Source organism: Chroicocephalus ridibundus, chromosome 22, assembly GCF_963924245.1.
Source record: "Chroicocephalus ridibundus chromosome 22, bChrRid1.1, whole genome shotgun sequence".
In the NCBI taxonomy this organism is placed as follows: Eukaryota; Metazoa; Chordata; class Aves; order Charadriiformes; family Laridae; genus Chroicocephalus; species Chroicocephalus ridibundus.
Genome location: NC_086305.1, coordinates 5,742,495 through 5,750,393, shown reverse-complemented (window position 1 = coordinate 5,750,393; position 7,899 = coordinate 5,742,495).

Genomic DNA, 7,899 nt, shown 5'->3' with positions numbered 1-7,899 from the left:
TGCTGGAGCAATCCACGTTTCATTCCAATTCCCCAGGATGGAAAGGTGATTCTGGCTAATTTGAACCTAGTCGTTAAGCCGCTGTTTCAAAAACACGGAGTCAATTAAAGCAGCGCGTCCCGCCCCCCCTGCCCCCAGCCCTCGCTCCGCAGGCCTGCCTTGTTATTAATCAAGGGATGGGGGGAATCGCTTCATCCGTACGGCTCGTGCTCCTGTCGCTGGCAGCCGAGCGCCGAGCTGATTTTGTCTGATGGAAGATGCTTTCCCACCTGCTGGCGGGGGTTCACGTTGCTTTTTGGGGGGGCAGAGGGCTGGGAACGCAGCGGGGGAGCTGGGGGAAGCCCATGTTAGAGGGGGCCACCTCGTCCTCGTCCCCTCCCCAAGCCTCTCACCAGAAAAACAAGTTAGTTATGTCTCGCTGTGTCCCCTTCGTACCATTATTGTGGCTGTGCTTTGGTTTCCCCCAAATTAAGCGGTTTGCCCAGGATAAGGGAAAAGGCAGGTTGTGACTGAAGCCCCTAACGTGGGTTTTAACTCAGCTCCCCCCCCCAACGCCTCCGCCGAGTGCGCCCCCGTTGCCACCTCCTCCCGTCAGCTTTGATGCCCCTTTAGCATCGCTTTGGGCTTTAACCACGGAACAGGACAAAAATGCAGGGAAACGGTGCCAGGCTGAGGTTACGGCTCTGCTTTCCCCGGCTGCGGCCCCGCAGCCCCGCACTGGACATCGGGGGAACCCCGCGGCGCCGTGTCCCCGTGTTTTGCTCTGCCATTAATTCAAATCGGCTGCGATACGAGCGTTAATCAAAAAGAACCTTACGCCAGGAGACAGTTTGGGGCCCCTGTTCTCTGCGCGCCTGGAGATGGCTCCCTGGTGGGGCCATGGCGTTTGGGGTGCTGAGATGGGGCCGGTCCCCTCCTTAGGTCCCCTGGACCTGTCACCCTCGTCCCCAGAGCCTGACCCTGCGTAAAATAGCCGTCCCCCAGCAAATGAGGATGGGGACCCATAAAACACATGGCTCCAAACTCTGCCTCGCGCTCAGCATCGGGACTGAGGATGCAGCGGGGCCAGCTGGGTCCCAGCTGTCCCCTGTGAACGGAGGGGAACAGGAATGTCACCTCCTCCTGTCGAGGTGTCCCTGTCCCCAGCTCGGGGCCGGGGGGGGAGCTCGGGGGGGGGGCTCGGGGATGGCTCCCAGCCAGCGCTGGGAGCGTCTTGACAAGTTTTACTGCTTTCTGGGGCATTTTCACACAGACTCAGCAAAACGATTTTTTTTTTTTAAAAAAAAAAAGAAAAAAAAAAGCGAGGGAGAAAGAAAAAAAAAATCACAGCTGCTCTGGCACACGCTCAAAATCTCAAAGAGTTTTTGGCAGAAACGTGCCAAGGGAAAAAAAAAAATAAAAAAAAATCCAATAAATAGGGAGGTAAACTCCTTTTTGCCCCCATTTTTGCCTTCCCACAGTGGAAGGCGGGAGCTTTCCTTGCTGGCGCGGGGGCCAGGGCTCTCCCTGCTTGCTGGGGGGCCGTGCCAGCCCCCAGTATTGCCGGACGCGCTGGTCCCCTGCCAGCCGAAATGCAGCACTCCAGCGCTGCCAGCTCTGGTGGCAGCCAGCGATTCCCCCCGCCAAGGATGCAGCAGTGGGAGCCATGTGATGGCTACAGCCTCTCGGTGGCTGTTAATTTTGGCTAACGGAAACCTCGATTAACTCCTAGAAGGAGCCGGCCGGCCGGCTCACGGTCCCCGTGGCAGGTCCAGAAGGAGCCAGTATTTGACCCTGCAGAAATGGGGTGGGTGGGGAGCTCGTTGACCCCCCCTTTGGCGCTGGACCGATGCTCGAAGGGCTCGGGGATGCCAAGGAGCTGGTCCTTGCTTGGCAGGGTATCACCCCCAGGGGTGGCTGGAGGGTCGCCCCGACACCCCCAGCCCCACATGCCGCTGCACCAGAGCCAGCCAAACCACAGGGACTGGGGACAGCACCGTCCCCAGGACTTGCACCCCTGGGACGGACGCTGCTGGGGCTGAGCCTGGGACGTGCCACGGTGCCTCTTTCCTGGGTGGCTCCTGGGGTTATTCACCCCCCCAGAGATGCTCTGGTCGGAGGCTTTGCAGAGACCCAAACACGAGTGGAGAGTGACACCGCATGGCCGGAGGCAGCAAGGCCCTGGGTGCCCCGGGGACACCACCCCATGTTGTCCTCTCCTACAGCTGGAAGCGCAGGAGGAGCCCCGCTCCATCGCAGGTTCCCAGCCTGGAGCGACCTCCTGCCAGGGACGTGCCGCCGTGGGACCCGCAGTGCCCGGCTGCGAGGTCCCATGGGCTTGCTCTGGCCGGGGTCCCCCATCGGCACCCCAAAACGCAGCCTCCCCCCACCAAGTGTCACTTGGGCAGAGGGAGGGCATGGCCCGCTGCCCCCGCTCCTGGGGGTTGAGGGGGGACGGGGTCGCTGTACGTGGCCTCCTCCGCCCGGAGTCGGCGACGTTCCCCCTACAAAGCCCATCTCCTCCTGCTCGCTCTGCCCTGACCCCGATGTTCCTGTGGCTGCGGTTTTGATCTGCTTCAGAGCAGGAACCCCCTGAGGGAAACCACCTCAGCCTCCTATTTACCTACAAAGCCCCGGACATATGTACCTGCTCCGCAAACACAGCCTGAGCCCATGACTAATCCTAGTTACTTTTAATAAATATTTGGTAACTGCAATGAAAGTTTCTCGGGCCAAGCACCTGCTGTTCTGAGCTGGCCCCAGCAGAAACACCATCAGGAGAAAGGTTTTAATCCGAGCAGGAAGGAGAGGGACCTTTCCCCGCTCCGACTGCCAGGGCTTCTGGTGACCGCGGAGCTTGGCTCCTCACCCACCCTTTAGCAACCCCTAAGTGTGCCCTTTTGCTGTCTGGGTCAAGATGTCTCTTTTCAGCCCAAGGTGACAAAGTGCCCCAGAAGGAGAATTTCCCCCAATCCCATTTTTTAAGGTCCATGGGTCAGTTTGGCACCAAACACCAGCAGCAATAGGCTTCAGCAGGAGCTTTGCGCGCTCGACGGCCCTCAAAACCAGCACACCTGGGTGGATCAAGCGAATTATCTCCAGTATCCCAGCACAGGCTGCGTTTCTCCCCCCGCTGCCCAGCACGATGCTGGTTGTGGGGCTCTGCCCGCCCCGGGTCCCCTTCGCGAGGCCATCGCTTCTGCGGCCGCTCCGCACCCAGGTCCCAGCATCTCCCCGTGCTCACGGAGCCCATAACTGCCCGGCGTGGAAACGCGGGTGCTCCGGGTGCTGCGTGTTCACCTGGGGGGGCTGCTCGCCCCCCGAACTCATCTCTCGGCCCCACTGCAGTGCTGAGCCCGCAGCTGATGATTTATTCCCCTGGGAAGGTGGGGCCAGCGCTGCCCGGCTCATTTTCTCATCCCGGCAGCTGAGGGCTTTCTGTTTGCCCTGCTAATCCAGGGAGGTGCTCGCGGTACCAGGATTCATTCACAGAGGAATCGCTGTGAGAGGACGTGCCCCGGTTCCCCCTTCCCGCTGTGATCCTCAGCCAGGCAGGATCAAGGAGCTGCCTGTGTCCCCAAGGGTCCCCAGCCTTCGGCGGGGCTACAAGCACGGTGTGGTGGGGAAGGTGCAGTGACACCATGGGGTTGGGGGGGTCCCTGGGGTGGGGAATCACAGAGAACCACAGAATGTTGGGGTTGGCAGGGACCTCTGGAGATCATCTCCTCCAACCCCCGGCCACAGCAGGGTCACCCACAGCAGGGGGCACAGGAACGCGTCCAGGTGGGGTTGGAATGTCTCCAGAGACGGAGACTCCCCCACCTCTCTGGGCAGCCTGTGCCAGGGCTCTGCCACCCTCACAGCAAAGAAGTTCCTCCTCGTGTTGAGATGGAGCTTCCCATGGTCAAGTTTGTGTCTGTTGCCCCTTGTCCTGTCACTGGGCACCAGTTCCCTGGGGAAGCTCGAGGAACTGCCTCGTGCCGGGATCCCTGCTCAACCCAAAAGCAGCGAGGAGCAGGAAACTTCAGGCTTGAAATCCAGCTCTGAGCACAGCTGTCCACAGCGGCAGCGCATCGCCATGGCTGTGCTGGGGGGCAACGGCAGGCAGCTGAAAATGCTTCCCCCACCCCACCTGGCCCTGCCTGCAGACCTAAACCTCACATTTCCATAGTGCCAGGACCCTCAGGGTTCCCCCAAGCACTGGGCACACCCGGAATTCAGCACTGCAGTCACTCTGCTTCAGAGTGAACAGGCAGCGCATGTCCCTTCCCACAGCATTGGCCGTGGCTCTTGTAAGGGCAGCACAGGCAGCCGGGCTCTCTGCTTGGAGGTGGCAGACGCCATCCATGCTCGAGGAGCGCACCTGGCAGCTGCCCACGCAGTGATTTTTCTTCCCGTTTCTTCTCCTGGTTCACGGCCCCGCGTGGTACTGCGTGGCCACCCGGCGTGTCCGTTGACGGCCCCCACGCCACGGAGCCTCTGCTCTGGCCGAGCCAAATGGGACTCTGCTGGTCAGTGGGCACAGGACAGGGTGGAGGGCATCTGGCAGTGCCGATGTGACCACTGCCAGCAGAACTGGCCGAGACGTGGGCTGGGGTCTGCTTGGGCACCGTCGTGTGGCAGTGACCGTCCTGACGCAGACGGGCAGGGGAAGGCGTGATGAGCAGCACCGGCACAGCAGATTTTTCACCAGACACTGCCCGTTTCACCTCCTCCCTTCCTTGTGCGGCAGAGGTGGCTGCTGGAAGGTCCAAGGTCGCCTCTCCATCCCTGAACAAGCACAGGGGTCCATGCCGGAGCCATGCCCAGCGGGATCCCAGCGCTCCCCACCGCCAGAGAGCTGGGGGCGGCCGCTCCACCGCCTGCTCGCTCCCGCCCCGCTAGGAAATTACTCCTGATGAAATTCAGCCCACATTTCCCTTCACTCAGCTGCGTCGTGCGAAACGCGCTCCCCGCCCCCGTCTCCCTCCGGCGCGCATCCTGCCTGCCTTTATCTGAGCGTGGCATCGAATCCCTGCCGGCAGCTCCGAGCTCATTTTCAAATATCATTAGAGCGGCTGTGCAGGCGATTAGGATTCCAGGCACTGCGGTGCCGAGGACGGCAAACACGCCATCGGCACTCGATAGACGGAAACCGTCCCCGGTGCCTTCTCTGCCCCGTGCCCCTGCGACCCCGGCGTCTGTCTTCAGGCTTAATTCAGACAGACCGGGTTCTCCTCTCCTTAATTCATCAGCTCAAGCCATGTCTGCTCACAGCTCTGCGAGCTGATGGTTCCCGGTTGGACACGGGGACGTTGCAGACAAGTCATAGAATCCTAGAATGGTTTGGGTTGGAAGGGAGCTTAAAGCCCACCCAGTGCCACCCCCTGCCCTGGGCAGGGACACCTCCCACCAGCCGAGGTTGCTCCAAGCCCCGGCCAACCTGGCCTTGAACCCCTCCAGGGATGGGGCAGCCACAGCTTCTCTGGGCAACCTGGGCCAGGGGCTCACCACCCTCACAGCAAACAATTTCTTCCTCAGATCTCATCTAAATCCCCCCTCTTCCAGTTTCAAACCCTTCCCCCTCATCCCATGGCTCCCCTCCCTGCTCCAGAGTCCCTCCCCAGCTTTCCTGGAGCCCCTTTAGGGACTGGAAGGGGCTGGAAGGTCTCCGCGGAGCCTTCTCTTCTCCAGGCTGAACCCCCCCAGCTCTCTCAGCCTGTCCTCCCAGCAGAGGGGCTCCAGCCCTCCCAGCATCTCCGGGGCCTCCTCTGGCCCCGCTCCAACAGCTCCGTGTCCTTCTGCTGTCGGTGCCCCAGCGCTGGAGGCAGCACTGCAGGGGGGTCTCCCCCGAGCGGAGCAGAGGGGCAGCATCACCTCACGGCAGTCTTGTCCCCAGCCAGTCTGAACAGAATTGTACGAGTGGAGCGCGTAGTGTGGTGGCAATAAAAACCCCAGAGTTGTGTCCATCTCTGCTATGGGATGGTCCTTGCTGCGTTCTCGCGCAGGGATGCTGCAGGTACACAAGGCGCTCGCTGAACGTGGGTGCTGGTTGCGTGGGCAGGAGGGAGGTCATCGCCCAGGCTGGGGACCCCAGGGGCTGCTGGGGCCATGGGCCAGGAGACGTCCTCCTCACCCATTTCTAATGGCATGCTCACAATTAGGCAGCAGTTCTGATCCATCGGTCACTCCACGAGACACTGTCCTGGGAGAAGAGCTGCACGTTGGTGTAAAGCGCTCAGGGACGTGTCCCCTTGTGCCTTGCCAGGCTTTTCCCCGTGTTTGGAAGGACTTAGCCCAAAGCACCGAACACGCAGAGGGGACCACCCTCACCCCAGGCTCGGTGACCTCCTCCCTCCCAGCAAGTGGCTGCCTGGCCCCTCTCCTGCTCTGCCGCGTCCGGTGGCAGCTGGCAGGAGACAGGGGTGACGATGCATTTCTCTAGCCCTTTTCTCAGCGGACGTGCCCTTTTCAGTCCCTTTCATGGCTCAGGGTGACACTGCGGTGAGGTGCCAATCCCCAGCGATTTTCTCCCTCTTCCCTGTCCACACATGTACCATGACCGGAGTATGACCTCAAACAGCGAGGGAAGAACCTCCCCCAGTCCCCGTCCTTTACTGCTCTGCTGAGCCCAGCACACGGGGTCCTGCTTTTTTTTTTGGCTGCCTACTTTTTCTCTGCGTCCTCTGAGTGGGACGGGAGCCGTTCTGTTGAAAGCCAAGACAAATTACGCTGGTATGCAGTGATGGTAGAGCTGATTCATAAGCCAGGTGGGTCTACAAGGTCTAATTTGGGATGGAAGATAGCTGACGAGTTCTTCAGTAACAAGGAAGACTTGGGAAACTATATTTTCCTTGACAAGCACATCATTATCTACCAGCTTAATGCTGCTGCCTAAGCGCTGGGCTTCCGCAGGCCAGCGAGGAGAGGCTGGCATGGTTACGAAGCAGGTTTTAAAGAGGAAATGTTTTAATAGGAAATGGGAATAGAAAATAGGAAATGGGAATAGAAAACTGGAAATGGGAATAGAAAAAAGGAAATAGGAAAATTAATAGGAGGATCATCCCCCCCATCCATGCGTCTGTCTCCAGGGGCATTAGCCAACACCATTTTGAAGATGGCAGATTCTCCCTCAGAGAATCCAGGTGTTTCCAGCTGTTGAGAGTCTCTTCTGGCCCACATATGAAGCTCTGCAGTGCCGGCCGCATTTCGCCTGCCAGAACACCCCTCATCCCTTCTGTGGGGACCGGGGACGGGTGCCAGGGTGCTCTGGCTGCCCCGACGCCAAGCGATGCTTCAGGGCTGGGCACAGCCCCGGCGCTCGGGGCGACTTCTCCAGCTTGACGCTCCGGGAACTGGCTTCGTTACAGCCAGGCAGGAAATTACAGCCCCGCTGGCAGCCTCGTCCAGATGCGATGGCCTCAGAGACCGGAGGAGAAAGACTCTCCTTCGGCTGTTGATAACTCAGCACCGAGGTCTGTGTGCCTGTCTGGGGATGGACACCAGCACGGAGGGGGCTGTGGGAGCATTTTGGGGAGCGTCAGTGCCGGAGGTGAGAGCTGGCGCTGCACCGGGCACCCGGCCAGCGTTATTAGTGTCGCGCTCCTGCAGGCAACAAATCCACCCACGTCCTCGACGGAAGGAAAAACTGTTTGGAAACAAGATCTCTACCTGGCACACGGAGCCAGAGACGTTCCTCACCCCGCGCCTCCCTGCCCGAAGGTGTCTCACCCCGCAGCAGCCGGCTCCCTGCGCCGCGGCATGGGCAGGAGAGGGGCAGCAGTGCCCAAGGGACCACAGTTCCACCGTGACCGTCCCCGCCGTGCTGTCCCCCTTCCCTCCCCATCATGCTGGTGACAGCTCTCTGCACCTCCCAGCACTTAATATGCGAGAGGGGGCGAAGATCGCTGCACCCTGCCTCACGCAATGAATTATTAACCC